This window comes from Dioscorea cayenensis, chromosome 6 (genome assembly GCF_009730915.1).
Source record: "Dioscorea cayenensis subsp. rotundata cultivar TDr96_F1 chromosome 6, TDr96_F1_v2_PseudoChromosome.rev07_lg8_w22 25.fasta, whole genome shotgun sequence".
NCBI lineage: Eukaryota > Viridiplantae > Streptophyta > Magnoliopsida > Dioscoreales > Dioscoreaceae > Dioscorea > Dioscorea cayenensis.
In genome coordinates, this window is record NC_052476.1 from 1,559,119 (window position 1) to 1,575,426 (window position 16,308).

A 16,308-nucleotide genomic window follows, 5' to 3' on the forward strand; every position below is an offset into this window, starting at 1 on the left:
ATTTTTTCATGTTTCGGATCTAATTCCACCTTGAAGTTTGACGCTTTTGAGTAAAGAGAAATCATAAAAAGTCAGGCATTTCTTCGAAGCTCACTTTCGAGGTCTTTTGACACTCATTGGAGTAAAAAGTAAAATGAAAGAAGAATAAAATTCCTTGAAGTGATATGAATGATAAGTTCGCATGTCTCAGTCGGCACTCGTACAAAAGAGAAGAGTTGACAAAGATTTTACTTCCAGAAACTCAACTTGGAAGTGCGACCTAATGACTCGTTGGAGTGAAAAGAGGTGCAATGAAAAGTAAAATTCACTTGAAATAGAAAGGAAGAGTTAAAATGAAAATTTCCTGAGAGAGATGATGATGAATAGGAATGAAAATTTTCACCATGTTTTCTCGATCGGCTTATTCGTTGAGAAAGGATTGAGTTAGCAGGAGATTTTTCCTCGAAAGCCCATTATAAAGATCTCTTTCAGAAGTTTGAGGATCGTTTAAAATCAAGTCAGTATCAAAGTTAATGACCTAGCCATTGTTAAAGGTCCGCGACTTTATCAGAGTGAGTCCAGACTCACAGCGAGAGAGAACTAGAAGACCTAAAGTACGTCGTGTAAGCGACGGAGAATCTGCAACTCTACGAGTTTTAAAAGGCACCAAGAAGCCAAAGGCTTCAGGAGTTTCACAAGTCAAGGAGGCTGGAGACTGGCTGCATGAGAGCAGAGGTCTTGGTGATAAAAGACACTCAAAGAAGTGGCGAGCAGGCTGACTACGTGAAATGTAGAGTGGACGCGAGCTTGGACTAGAAAGCTATCATTTCAAGACCACAAACCCACATAAAAAGAAATTGAGGAGAGCTACATCACTTGAAGCTAAAAGGATCTTGACAGCACTTCGAGTATAGGAGCTAAGAGCGCCCGGCTACAAAATAAATTTTGATGAAGAGCACTTGATAGAAAATAGCTCTTTCTAAAACAAAATCTCTTGATAAGCTCTCTTTAGAGAATAGCTCTTCTTCTTTTGTATTCTTGTCTACACGTCATGTATTAAGCATGCGTCTTTACGAAATAAAATATATATTATCATGTTTACTTTCGATACTTCTCATTCACACTTGTTTCGTAATCGGAGGTGCAGCGGCGTTATGCAGGGTAATTAACATTGAGGGCTTGCCCTAATAGGAAATCGCTGAACCCGCGATACATACGAAATATATATTAAATTTTGATTTGTACGATAGTGCTTTTCAACCGAGTCGATCCCCAGTCAAAGGGCCGGGTGGAAAGAAAGAGACCCTGAAAGTCGCTGTGCGCTTGAGGTGGGGCATCATGCACTCTCCTCACATTCTTTGAAACAAAGTGTGAATGAGAAAGTAGTAGATATCCAAAACATTGTTGATAGCTGTGATGCTTTTCCTTTGTGAGGTTTTACTAATGCTTGACAGACAACACCAACGATCGTGATCGCGTGTACCATCACTTGTGGTAGAAGGCGCTCCAGGTGAAGCTGTCCCTAGCTACATGTGGCCTGCATATCGTGGGTGAGGATCAAATTGGAATTTGTTTAGAATATGTCAACCGTCATGCAATGACCAGTCGTACACCAAAGCTGGTTTTCCATGTCCACGCTTTGCCATCAAACGGGACTGACGTCGAGATGTTATACCACCTATGCGAGGTCGAGAGGATCGCTCGATTCTTTGCTAAAACGCATCTGTTTTGACCCGACTCACCTTCCCAAAGAAATTCAGCGCGTTAAAGGGAGGAGGACGACGAAGAACAACTTCGTTCCACAATCACATTTGAAGGAGAAAAGAGTGAGCTATCTTCAGAAACCCAGGGGTTACACTCAACAAGATCCTTTATGATGGGCGCCAGAGTGGCCAAGAGGAAGAACCACCCTCATCAAGCGAAGGCGAGAGGTTTTGTCTCGTTTCGTTCAAGGAGCTCATGAGAATGGCTCTTTCAAAGTTCGTTTACCAACTCTCACACGGCCGAGAGATGGTGAGAGGAGAACTCCTCCATGGCGAGCTTGAGGTCTTCGCAAGGTGGCATGATGATGAGCGCGGGCCCTGGGTCTAGATTCAAGGAACACTTTTTCCAAGAAAGGGTTTGTGATAACTACACCTCTCTAGGAGCTACAAGCCAGAAAGGATGACAGAGTTCTAGTTTAAAGAAAAGAACTTGCACTTTCAAAGTCGAGCTTACCCATGTATTTGATGAGCTTGCGTAACAAAGAAGCAAGCCTACTGAGAGGGACCCACACCCTCTGCTCGTCGTTCAGGTTCGAGTGGATAAGGAAACCGGATGAAGAAATGGAGGATCTAGAGTACACCTGCATGCGTGCTGTGATGCTTTGCGAGTCTGCGAGACACCCACGACACACGGGCGATCCTTTACACACATCGAGTAGAAAGAGACAACTTGGTTGAATTACAAGTGGCATGCAACAAGATGAGGATTTGATCAGGTATTACCGAGAAAGGGCACACGAAAGGGCCATCCTTCAGCCCAAGTATTTCGGGTTTGAAACTCCTCCCTAGGAGGAATAATGATTCAAGTGAGGAAGAGATGACAACCTTGTACGTCGAAACGAGAGATCGATGTTTGCAAGATTAAAGAAGCGAGTGGATCGGCGAGAGAAGATCACATATCTATGATGCGGTATTCGTCTTTCAGCGGTGTGATCTCTGGGTTTGAGTGATCGAGTCGGAGAGCATGCTCACGTGATAATTCGAAAGGTTCATGAAGCGGCGCGCCGTCCTGTACAAGTTATCCGAGCAGGAAGATGATGAAAAGGAAAAGTTCTTGGGTTGCATGAAACGAGGCGGAACATGTCGAGTGCCAGGAGCGATGATTTCTCGAGAAGAAGTACAAAAAGATAGTTCTTTTGCTCAATTAAAAACAAGCCAAAGGGTGCTACATTGAAAAGTGATGGTGACAAAGCCCTACTCAAGCTTTCATGATCAAGTGGCTTATCCTAAGGGATACAATGTTCCCAAGTTCAAGCGAGTTTACATGGCTTAGGAACCACACGACATTTAGCTCATTTTCATAACAGCATGTGGGGACACAAGCAACAACCCATCTTTGTTGTTGAGACAATTTGCTCGCAGTTTAAGCTTTTAGCTGTCAATGTATGCAAACCTACAACACAGATCCATTCATGAGCATGGCAACAGATGAAGGACTCCTTTAGGGTCAGTTCGGTGAGTTCTGATAAAAATCTACTATAGCGATTTGGCTAACACAAGGCGGAACAAGGATGAAAAGTCTAGATTATGTGATGAGATGGCGCAACTTGAGCATCAAGTGTGCACGGCCGCAGTCGATCTGATCACGTGTGGGGCTATTGGTGGGGAATATTGATAATTGGATGGCTCCATTTCTCAGCTCATCCGATATTCATACCTTCAAGACTTAATCTCTCAAGTCAAAAATTGGAAAGAACTAGTCCAAAGGGTAGTATCGCATGATCCAACCTACCAGAAGTAGACAAAGAAAAGCCAAGAAAAACTGTGGAAGGTGTTAAGCATGAGCCTTTGACCGTGATAAGGTGAGAGGAGGCACTACATCGAAAGCAAATTATGATAAAGCCAAAACCACCATCACTTGGGGTGGAGTGAACCACCCAAGCCTATAAGTTCTCTTCAAGAGGATGAGCAAAAGAAATATTCCTTTAGAAGAGACAAAGTGATGAAAGATATTCAAAAGATGCGTTGAAGGTGGGTTTGCGAGTTGCGAAGCAAAACGAGCCGGAAAAAGCGAGACAAGAAGGATCACCCAAATTTCATGTCCATATCATAGAATATTGGAGTCGTTCGATTGAGAGCTACTATGTATTTAAAGATTGGATTGATGAGCGATGATCAAGAAGGGAAGATTACTTTATCTAAAAATGTGTTGCTCGATCAACCAGACAGAGCATACCAACTATGTGTCGATTGCACTACAAGAAGAAACTTTGTGGGGGCAAGGATCTGGGGGCATATCAAAAGGCATGCAAGCTGAGGGGAGGATCTCAAGTTCCCAGGAACTGCTCCTCTTGAGTTCAGGAAGGCTTATGGGAAATTTTTCATCTCAAAGAAGTCAAGAAAAAAATGTTGAAGAAGTTGGGAGGCTCCACAGTATCAAGTGGCGGAGGCTCGAGAACCCAATGAGGAAGCCAAGACAAAAATCCAAGAAAAATAAAAAGATCAAGAACAAGGAAAAAGAAGCGGGAAACAGAGTGAAGCCTGCTGAATTCCATTACAAGAAGTCAATTATTGAGGATATATTGACTCCTTGGAAGATTATCGACAAAGGAGAGAGCCCTAATTACATTAGGGTGATTATTTTCCGATGAGGTCAAGGAGCTACTCTCGAGACTTGGGCGAGTCTCAAGATGAAAGAGTCCCATGGTTGAGACTTGTCGAGTGTACCATATATGAGAAGAAGCTATGGGATGATGTTGATGATGAAGATGAACTTGAGCTCCACTATCCAGGATGAGGATGATTACGTACCGAGCGAGTTATATGATAGACATGGGAGACCATATGTGAGTAAAAAGCAGGAAAAAGAAACAAGCTTTTTAAGGAAAGGGGTTCGAGATGGCGAATGCGAGGTTGCAGGGAAAGCTTCAACACAATCTTGTCAAAGCAAACCCAGCATTATCAAAGGAGAAATCAAGAAGAGCACCTAAGTATAAAAATACTTAGAAAGGTGATGCCATATGAAGAGATTCCATCTTTTATCAAAGAGGTGGCACATGACCTCACTCATCGAAAACCACATATTCCAGATGGCGATGCCCCTTGGAATGATTCCGGGATCATGGAACCTGTGAATCTTTCTTTTTGTCAAGAGGAGACACATCTTCACCATAGTGAAGATCGAAGAGTTGACATAGAGGAAGGAAAAGCACCTCATCTTCTAAAGCAGATGTAAGTGATGGGAGCTTCTCCATAAGAAGAGATAAAAATTCAGAATTATTTCGGAAAATGGTGGAGGAAGGGTTATTGCTTCTAAAAGGAGAAAAGGGATGTTACTATAAACATTAAAAAATCGTCCTAAGTATTGTCCTTTTTCATCATTTGATAGGGCATACATTGGAAGATTGCAATGGTTTTCAAGAAATTTGGTTCATAAAGTACTCAAGTCGAGTCTTTGTAAAGCTACAGGGAGTATTTTGAGATGTCGGTACATGCTATGCCTTGACAATCAAAGGAAAGCATGATAATGGGTGCATCCACCAAGATGAGGAGGAGGAGCCTCGAATGATTAACAACGTCTGAAGGCTTCTGAGCAAGCACGTGGCACTAAAGATAAAGGGAAGAGAAAGTGATTGATGTTAATGAAGATATTGTGCAACCACGGAGAGACTTCTACTTCGAAGACACAAGATTACAATATTACGCCCACTTGAAGAAGATTCAGCTCAACTAAGTGTTTTTGATGCTGTCGATGATGTCGCAGGAGCTTCGAGAGACACATTGATCCATGTCTTGCAAAACCCGAAGAGTATCAAGCTTATTTTCTTTGAAACTCATATGACGAAGCTCTCGCATTTGGTTCTCCGGTGATTGATTTCTGAGAGAGGACTTGTTGTTGGGGACAAAGGAGCACAATAGGCCCTTATATATTCTTGGGTCTTGTGATGGGACAAGGGTCAACCGAATCCTCATTGATCCGGGGCTCATCGATAAAGTCGATGACACTAAAGACTTTGCATGCCTTGGCGTTGGAGACATATCACCTATCAGTGAAAAGATTGTGGTACAAGGCTTTAACCGGCATAGTCAAAAGGCCCTTGGGTCAGATTACTCTCCCTTTTAAAGATTGGGAAGGCTGGCGTCGGATGTGAAGTTTCATGTTATCAACACGAGATGCTTCCTATAGAGCATTGTTGGGAAGACCATGGCTGCATGAAAAATTATGTGGTTCCTTTCCACTTTTGCACCAATGTTTGAAGTACATGAAGGATGATGATGTATACCGCATAGAGGGTGAGATTCAACCGTTTGGTGTGCATGAAATCAACTATGAGGATGCAAGATATTTTGTGGATACACCAAAAGGGGGCAAGCTTTCTAACCAAAGATGACGCTCTTATGAAAGTTACTAAAACTACCAAGCTCACTCAGAAGAAGGTTTCATTTCTGCCTTTGAAACCGCACTTTGGAAGTGACACAGAGTCTTCCGAAGAAGAAAAAGATCATGAAGATGTACAAATCGCTCACTCAACTTCTTGTCGTCCTGAGAGGAGCCGATATTTTGGAAGTGATGGTTACGGCGGAGAAGAACTTTCATTTCTACCAATTAAAAAGCAGAAGATGATGATGATGAAGTTCCGGTTGAAAGCTCTCGTATGTTACAAGAATCTGGGAAGGCCTTTACAAAGCTCTGGATGAGCTGCATGTTAACTTCAGTAGAGCGGCTCATTACCTTTCTATGTGCCTTCTAAGCCATCAAGAGGAGAGAGGGATTCTCTTTTATAAGTCTAATCCCAACAAATCGATGATGAAGATATCTTTGATGAACAAGCCGATGGAAGATGAAGAACCTTGGCCTTTGAGGGATTCCAAACTACTATCCTCCTAAAGCTAAGAAAGTTGATAAAAGCAAAATGTGAGGGTTAGTTTGAAGCATTCAAGAGGCAGGGCATATTCTATTTGAGAAGCTTTGGCATCCTTTCAAGATTGCTATACAAGGCCAAAGGCTTGAGCAAGAGGGGTCTTGGGTTTCAAGATGAGCAAATATGTGAATGTCGCATGGTGTCGACTATTGAAGGGTCGGGTGCGGAGATGAAGATCCGGTGAAGAAGTATCGAGATGACCACCTCATGAAAGATATAAAATTGAAGGATGCACCCCTGAACTTGAAGATGGAGGGTCAAGCTACAATTGATGAGTTGGTAGAAATCAACTTGGGAAGTGAGGGACGATCCTAAACCCACTTTTCTAAGTGCACAACTAGCTCAAGAAGAAAGAAGCCATTCAAAACATTCTTGTGGAGTATATTGGTATTTTGCATGGAGTTATAAGGAGATGCCGGGGACTTGACACGGAGTAGCGAGTGCATAAGCTCGCCATTGACCCAAGTTTTTCCACCGATAAAAACAAGCACCAAGGAAGATGAAGTTTGATCTAGAGGAGAGCGTTATGAAGAAACCAAGAAACTAATCGAGCTGGTTTCATAAGGGAGGAAAAAGTACCCTAATTGGATTGCCGACATAGTGCACTGTCAAGAAGAAGAATGGGCAAATCGAATATGTGTGGACTTAGGGGACTTAAACAAAAGCATGTCCCAAAGATGATTTTCCACTACATGTATGGAAATCATGATTGATAACACTTCCTCTTATGAGATGTTTTTCTTTCATGGATGGTTTCTCTCGGGTACAACCAAATTAAGATGGACCCGGAGGATGAAAAAGCATCATCTGCGTTCGGACACCAATAGGCATCTATTGCTATAAAGTTATGCCATTTGGACTCAAAAGAATGCTAGGGGCAACATATCAAAGAGCTATGACGAAGATTTTTGATGATTTGATTCACCAAGTCGTAGAGTGCTATGTAGATGATTTGGTGGTGAAGACACTAATCAAAAGATCAACACCTTAATGACTTAAGAGCGGTGTTCGATCGTATTAGGAAATATAACTGAAGATGAACCCCTATGAAATGTGCATTTGGGGTATTGTTCGGAAAAATTCCTTGGATTCGTCAGTGAGGCACCGAGGAATAGAGATTGATCCTTCAAAAATTAAAGGCAATCATAGAAATGCCACCTCCAAAGACATTGAAGCGGCTAAGGTCCTTTTCAAGGGACGTCTAGCCTATATCCGAAGATTCATCGCCAATCTTTCGAGGCGGTGCAAGCCGTTCTCAAAGTTGGTAAAAAGGATGCTCCTTTAAGTGGGACAATGAATGCCAAATTGCTTTTTGAAGAAATCAAGCGCTACTTATTGAATCCCCGAGTGTTAGCGGCACCAATTGAAGGAAAGCCATTGATTTTATACACAGCGGCCTTGGATGGATCCCTTGGAGCTCTACTAGCCCAAGAGAATGAAGAAGGGAAGGAGAATGCCCTATACTATCTTAGTAGAATGTTGGTGGGTCTTTGAAAACAAATATACACCAATAGAAACCTGCATCTCTCCTTGGTGTTTTGCGATAAGAAAGCTTCGGCATTATTTGCTCTCACATAAAGTTATTCTTATCTCAAGAATAGACCCACTCAAGTATTTGATGACGAGGGCCACTACTTCTTTGGAAGATTGGCGAAATGGGCGTTGATACTCATGGAGTTCGACATAACTTATACTCCACAAAAAGCAATCAAAAGGTCGAGCATTGGCGGATTTTCTTCTCGGCGCATCCTTTGCCCGATGAATCTCCCTTGAGATGTGATCTCCCTGATGAAGAGACTTTGGCAATTGAAGCGGGAAAACAATGTTGGCAGATGTACTTCGATGGAGCTTCTTCGATACAACCGGCTATTAGACCAAAAATTCCTCAAGTTAGAGCTGGTATTGGACTCATCTTCATTTCTCCGAAGGTGGGATCCTAAGATACTCTCTTTCTTTGTCAAAAGCCATGTACTAACAATGAAGCGGAATATGAAGCTCTTCTTTCTTTGGATTGGAGCTAGCGGTCGAGTATGGGGATTCAAAGCTTGCATATATATGGCGATTCACAACTCATTATAAATCGAGGTTGAAGGAAGTTTCAAGACTCATAAGCTAGAACTCCTTGATATCATCGAGAAAGTTATTGAATTGTTGAAGCAAATTCACGATGTTAAAGTGGAGAGAGTTTCGGTCGATTAATGGAAAGCGAGATAGTTTAGCCAAATTGGCAAAAGAGTTGGGCTGATCGGATCAAGAGGAGATCCAAGTCACCATTGAAAGCAGTGAGTGCTAAGTTCATGCTTTGATGAAGAATTCGAAAAACAAGAAGCTCAAAAAAAGAAGAAATTCTCACGGTGGTTGAAGATGATTGGAGAGCCTTTCATTAAATACTTGAAGTATAGGCGAGCTCCCGGATGAAAAAGTCTCTGAGCTACTGTGATTAAAGAAAAGAGGCGATGAGGGTTTACCCTTGTTAATGATGTTCTCTATCGAAGATCATATGATCAACTCCTGCTAAGATGTCTCTCGAAGGAGGGAGTCAGAAGAAGTCATGCATGAAGTCCATTACGGTATTTGTGGAGCTCACCGGTCGGGACCCGAAGATCGCGGTTGAAGATTAAACATATTGGGTACTATTGGCCAGAGCATGATTAGCGATTGCCTACAATATGCAAGGCGAGTGCAAACTATGCCAAGCCCATGGGGATTTCATTCATCAACACCCTCAATCCTTTACACCCTACAATCTCTTCATGGCCTTTCGAGATGTGGGGGGACGATGTGATAGGCCCTATTGAGCCACCATCATCAAGAGGGCATCGCTTTATATTGGGCTTGCACTGACTATTTCTCACGGTGGGCGGGAAGCCATTCCTTTAAAGGAAGTAAAAGCGAGAAAAACATCATCAAATTCTTTCAAAGATCATGTGCTATATAAATTTGGGAGCGCCTAGAAGGATCATCTCGACAACGGGCGAGCATTCAAAAGTTTCAAGGTTGGAAGGTTTGCTCAACATCACAAAATAGATTGGAGATATTCCTCTATCTATAATGCTAGAGCAAATGGTCTCGCTGAAGCATTCAATAAAACAATATCCAAATTGTTAAAGAAAGCAATTTCGAAAAGTCAAAGGGATTGTACGAAAGGCTTCCGAAGTTTTTATGGGCATACCCTGGGACAACGTATCGAACACGAGCTCAATCAACACCATACTCGTTGGTATTTTTGAGTGCAGAAATATTCTTCCACTTGAAGTCCAAATTCCATCTTTAAGAATTGCCTTACAAAATGAACTCACAAATGAAGATAGAGTTCGCTTGCGTTTGGATGAGCTTGATGCTTTAGATGAAGAAGGCTAGAGGCCCAACAAAATCTTGAAGTCTACAAAGCAAGGATGGCTCGAGGCTTACAATAAGATGGCTCGAATTCGAACTTTCGAGAAAGGAGAGATGGTATGGGTGTTAAGAAGACCAATCATCACCAACAAGCATCTCTGAGGGCAAATTCAAGTCAAATTGGGAAGGCCCATATATTATAGAGGTCGATCTACGAAGGTGGGGGCTTATCGACTAGTCGGCGCTCGATGGAAGGAGACCTATGCCACCCATCAATGCTGCGTTTTTGAAAAAAATATTATCCGTGATGTATATGTAATGCATGATTTGAAAAATGCTAAAAAGATACTATAAAAATAGAACAAGAAGAACTTGTGTTTGTCTATGACTGGAATGTCCGATGCTCTTGTTTGAAAGCGAGGTTGGTCAAGCATAGTATATGCTTCTCGAGGCAAATTACGAGTTCTATTATCTTGTTTCTCTTTTGAATAAAAAGCGCATTATAGAAGGAAAAATTTGTGTTTGTCTATGATGGAGCGTCCGATGCTCTTGTTTGAGCAAAGATTGGTCGAGCGTGATAGATGCTTCTTGAGGGCAAAAGCACAAATTTCCATCATGTTGTTTTCTTTATCAAATTGAATAAAGATATGATTCTATGAATTTTGAAATGATGCTTGTAAATTTCGCTCGAAAAGATTACATACAAATCCTATAAGAAACTATAAAGAGATATATATAGAGATAAAACAAACAATCAAAGAAATAAGTTGGAAGGCAAATCTTGCAATTTTTGATCAAGTAGCTCATCGGGTATCCAGATCAGCTCTGATCGTCATGAAATTTTGACCACATCATAAACACATGACAATAGTCAATATGAACAGTGGAGATTGAGGTTGAGGTCCATTTACCTCTCATAGAAAAATTTCATAAGTTCAAGTCAAATTTTGTTAAACATTGCGGTCTCCATTGTTGATCTTTAAGTTGATGATCAGGTGGCTAAATCTTTCCTGGCACTCATGAATTTAGACTCATAGAATTATTTTTTTCTTTGAGTTGGATGAGTCGAAATCATGTTTGAAGTGCAGCAAACTAAAAACCAAACAAACAAAACAAAAAAAGAAAGAAAAATAGAAAGAGAGAAAACAGAAGAAAATTCTATAAAAAAAGTAAAAACAAAGGAAAGAAGCTGCACATGAAGTCAAAGTTTTTGGTTGAAAAAGAAGAAAAAGCAAAAGTTTCTAAATTGGGCAAATTGAGGAAAATATCATTCAATATGGGATTTTATGATCTCAAGTGGGTTGAAAATTTTTGAAGTTTGAAAGTACTTGTACCTTCCTCCCTCAACTATTGTGTGTGAGGAAGCTCAAGGGGGCATTTGTTTATATGGTTTCTTTTAATTCCTAATTCCATTAGAATTTATTATTAAAATAAAAATAATAATAAGATATTTATGAAAAATGAATAAAAAGAGAGAGGGAAAAAGAGGGGAGTTTAAAGTTTTAAAAAGAAATTTAAATTCAAAAAAAAGAAGAAGAAGAAGTGATAAGAATTGGAAAAAAATTTTGAATTTAAATTTTAAAAAAAATTCTCACGATTGAAGATTTTCCAGGGGTGTTGAGGATTTTTGGGAGAACAGGATGCTAGAAGGAAAAAGAAAAAGAAGAGAAATATAGTATATATGATATATTAGAATGTGATATATATATATATATATATATATGAATAATAATAAAAAGGGAGGGAAATTCAAAAATAAATAAATAAATAAAATAATAATAAATACAGGAGATTATGGATAGGGATCGAAAATTTTTAGATTCAAAAATTTAAAAAGAGAAAAAAAGAAAAATCTCTCCGGGGTTGGAGATTCTTCGGGTGGCTGAGGATTTTCGGGATGAAAAAGACAAGGAGGCTGAGGAAAAAAGAGGAAAAGATACAAAAATCTAAAAGAGGCTACAAAAAAGTGGGCTAGGAGAAAAAGGAAAAGGAGAAGGAAGAAGAAGAAGGACAGGAGAGGGCAAGGTGTGAAAATGAAGAGAGTTTTGTGGATGACAAAAAGCAGAGCTGCGGATTATTCTCGACAATGAGGAGTACATATTGTAATACTTCCCATCTAAATAATAAAAAAGGGGAAAAATAATGAAGTGTCTTATTTTTGCATGATGAACATGATCATACATTTATATTCAACGGGCCCCACTTTTTTTAATTTTTCTTTGAATGCATGTCATGCATGTATATGCTGCCCATGATCCATTTCTCATGCATTAAGAAGAAAAATGCAATGGGTCCCACCTTTTGAATAATTTGAATGCATGTCATGCATGTATATGCTGCCCATGATCTATCTCTCATGCATTAAGAAGGAAAAAATGCAATGGGTCCCACCATTTTGTGATTCTTTCATGCATTAAAAAACACACATGCACGTACATGCATCATGATCCAGTTAGCATGAATCTCTTTTCTTCTCTCCCGGGTTTTCTCTCTCGTGCTCTCTCCTCTCTCTCTCTCTCTCTCTCTTTATTTTATCATTATCTTCTCCATAAAAACCCCGGATCTGATCGGCGATGGGCGCCGCCGAGGTCAAGGGGAAGTGCGCTGTCGACCTCAGGATGGGTTCCATCACAAGGAACAAGGTTCAGAACAAGAATAAGTAATGCCGGTCTTTTTCCGGCGATTACCGAAGGAGACAACCGGCAACTGTACCAGCGTCCCTGTGTTCGTCAACACCTTGTACAACCTCGTCACCGACGTCTACGAGTGGGGATATGGGGCCAAAGCTTCCACTTTTCCTTTTCCATCCCTAACCTCTCACCGCGACGCTGTGCGCATCCATGAAAAAAACACGCCGACGATCTCATCAACGCGCATCCGGGCCTCAAAATCCTCAACGTTGAGTGCGAAGTCAGTGGTCTGATGCGTGCAGTCACGGCCCACCTCCACGCCAACATCACGAGAACCACCATTAACGAGTACCAAGTTGCTCCTGTGTGCACTCACAACCAGAAAGCCGGTCTTGACTTAATCTGCGATCTGGTGTGCGACAGCCTCTTTTCGATGCCCTCCGTCTTCTCTCTCTCTCTCCCTCACTTTGCTTGTGCCAGAAACCATTTTCAATCGGTGATGGTTGTATGGCCTCATAGAGTCTATAAGAAGCTGTATATTCCTATAGAAGAGAACCAAGAATATAAGCTTCTCGGCCTTATTATTGATCCTCGTGAGAACACTCAAAGGAGAATGGATAAGGAAACGGGCGTTAGGATCCTTATCCGAAGTAAAGGTTCTGCAAAAGATGGAAGACTGAGAAAGGACGAGAGACCCGGTCTATGAAGAGAGACACAAGAGTTTGCATGTCTGTGTAGATGCAGAGGCACAGGATTCTTTGGGTGCATCTGTAAAGATGGTTGAGAGTCTCCTAGTTCCTGTTGAAGATGAAGCTAATGAGTACAAGCATTCTAGGTTATTGAGCTGGCTAAGTTGAGACAGAGAGTAATCTATGCAAAGAGTAACTAGGCCAATTCCTTGTGTGGTGTTTGTGAGGCTGGAGATGAAGGTGTGTCTCCATTCAAAAGTCCTTCGCCTCCTATTCCAAAGAGGCCATGCTAAGTCAGTATAGTGTTGAATTCTTTATTGGAAGAAAGACGGCAAGAATAAGAAAGTGATTGATAAGGTTAATAACCATGTTATTTCTCTTCCATGCACTGGGATGATAGTAGACTGATAGAATAGTATTCATCATTTTGGTACGTGTGATCAAGGACAAACAAACAAGCTTGAGCAGAGGATAATTGCATCCACTTTAAGTGCTATTATACAAATGAATGGCTGCAAGCTCGAAAGGAAGGCATTGTCTGTTCATGTTGCAGGCTACCTGCTTTTATTCTCACTAGCAGCTTACATATGGTTCTCCTTAGAGAGAACAATGATATTTTGTTTTGAAGAATAGAGGATGAGTTTATTGGTGAGGGGGCATTTCTGGTAAAAAGAGGCTGAGAGAAAAAAATGGTAAAAAAAAATATATATGAAGGGTGAGTAAAAAAAGAAAGATGGAAAAAATGAAAGAAGGATGTATATAATATGAAAGAGTGAGTGAAAAAAGAGAAGAGAGAAGAAAAAAAATATATGAAAAAATGAAGGGTGAATTTGAAAAAAAAGAGAGAAGACAAAAATATGGAAAAATGAAGGGTGAATTTGAAAAAAAAGAGAGAAGACAAAAATATGGAAAAAATGGAAGGGTGAATTTGAGAAAAAGAGAGAAGGAAAAATATGGAAAAATGGAAGGGTGAGTAAAATGAGAGAAGAAAGGAAAATATGGGAAAATGAAAGGATGGGTTAAAAAAAAAGCAGAGAGTAAAAAAATGAAAAAAAGTAAAGGATGAATTTGAGTGGGGGTATTTTGGTAATTTTATTCTTGTAAGGCCTCCTATATAAAAAATTTTATGAAATTTCTCTCATTCCACCATGAAGCCTTGGCTTTTCTTGGGGTAACGAGAATTTCTATGAAATTTCTCTCATTCCACCATGAAGCTTTGGCTTTTCTTGGAGAATGTGAATTTCTATTAAATTTCTCTCATTCCACCATGAAGCTTTTGACTTTTCTTGGGGTAACTGAGAATTTCTACTGAATTTCTCTCATTCCACCTAAGCTTTGAGCTTTTCTGGGATTGAGAAATTTTTCATGAAATTTCTTTCATTCCACCTCGAAGTCTCGACTTCCCTAGGGTAACGAGAAATTCATAAATTCTCTCTCATTCCACCTCAAGCTTTGCTTTTTGGGGGAACTAGAAATTTTTTTCATGAAATTTCTCCTCATTCCACCTTTTGAAGTCTTGACTTCTAGGATCGAGAAATTTTTCATAAATTTCTCTCATTCCATCTCGAGTCTCGACTTTCTAGGGGAATCGAGAAATTTTTATAATTTTCTCTAATTCCACCTTGAAGTCTCTGACACTCTTGTAAGGAGAAATTTTTCATAAAGAAAAAAATCAAACCATTTCTTCAAGCTCACTTTGAGGTCTTTTGACACTCATTGGAGTAAAAAAATGAAATGAAAAGAAAAGTAAAAAAAAATTTCCCTTGAGGTGATAAAAAAATGAATATAAAAAAATTCACAAAAAAATATCTCTCGTCAACACTCATAAAAAGAAGAGTTGACAAAGATTTTCTGAAACTCACTTGGATGTCTTTTCGACACCCGGTTTGAGTGAAAGGAGACGTAATAAAAAATGGAAAAAAATCTTTTCTTGAAATGAAAGGAAGAGTAAAAATGAAAAATTTCACGAGAGAAAAATGATGATGAATAAAAAAGGAATGAAAAATTTTTCACAAAAAAATATAAAAATAAAAAATGTTTCTCGTCAACATTCATTGAAAAAAGTTGAGTTAGCAAAAGATTTTCCCTAAGCTCATTACTGAGGTCTCTTTCAAAAAAAAAAAGATGAGTATGAGGTCCATTTTAAAATCAAGTCAAAATTATTAAGTTAATGACCCAACCATGTTAAAGGTCACGACTTAAAATCAAATGGTAAAGGCTCAAAAGCATTGAAGAGCTAAGACCTAAATGCATCAAGTAAACGACAAATGCAACTCTGAGTTTTTAAAAGCACCGAAGCTCAAAGACTTGAGGAGTTTCACAAGTCCAGGAGCTGGAGATTTTACAAGCGCAAAGAGCCAAAGTCTTCAGTGATAAAAGAAGTAAAAGTAATCAAGTAGGCAACTCAGAAACGTAGAGTGTCAGCAGCTGGGACTGCAGCCTATGTTTCAAGACACAAACCTATATAAAAAAAAGAAATTGAGGAGAGCTACATCCACACAACTAAAAGGATCTTCTGACACACTTTCAGTATAGGAGTTAAGAGCGCCAGCTAAAAATAAATTTTAAAGAGCATGATAGAAATAGCTCTTTCTAAAAATCTTGTCATAAGTTCTCTTAGAGAATACTCTTCTTTCAGATTCTCGCTCTACGATCACGTATTTGCACGCATCTTTGAAATTGAATATAAAAAAATTATCATCGTTTATTCACCACTCTCATTCACACTGCTTTCTTAATCGGAGGTTCCCATGACATCGTGCTGCTAATTAATATTGAGCATGCCTATCAGGAGCTTATGAACCCGCAATCATCCGAAATATAAAAATTAAATTTTCGATTTGTGATCCATGCTTTTCAACCGGTCAATTCCAATTAAAAGCCGGGTGGAAAGAAAGGAGCCCACATACACAAACAAAATAAATATAATAATAATAATAAATATTATGCATGATTTTCATTCATTTTTCCCTTTCATTTGCACGGAAAAAATCGGTTGCTCTGGTTTTCAATCAATCAATAATTGCCACGTGGTTGGTCATGATCTTCC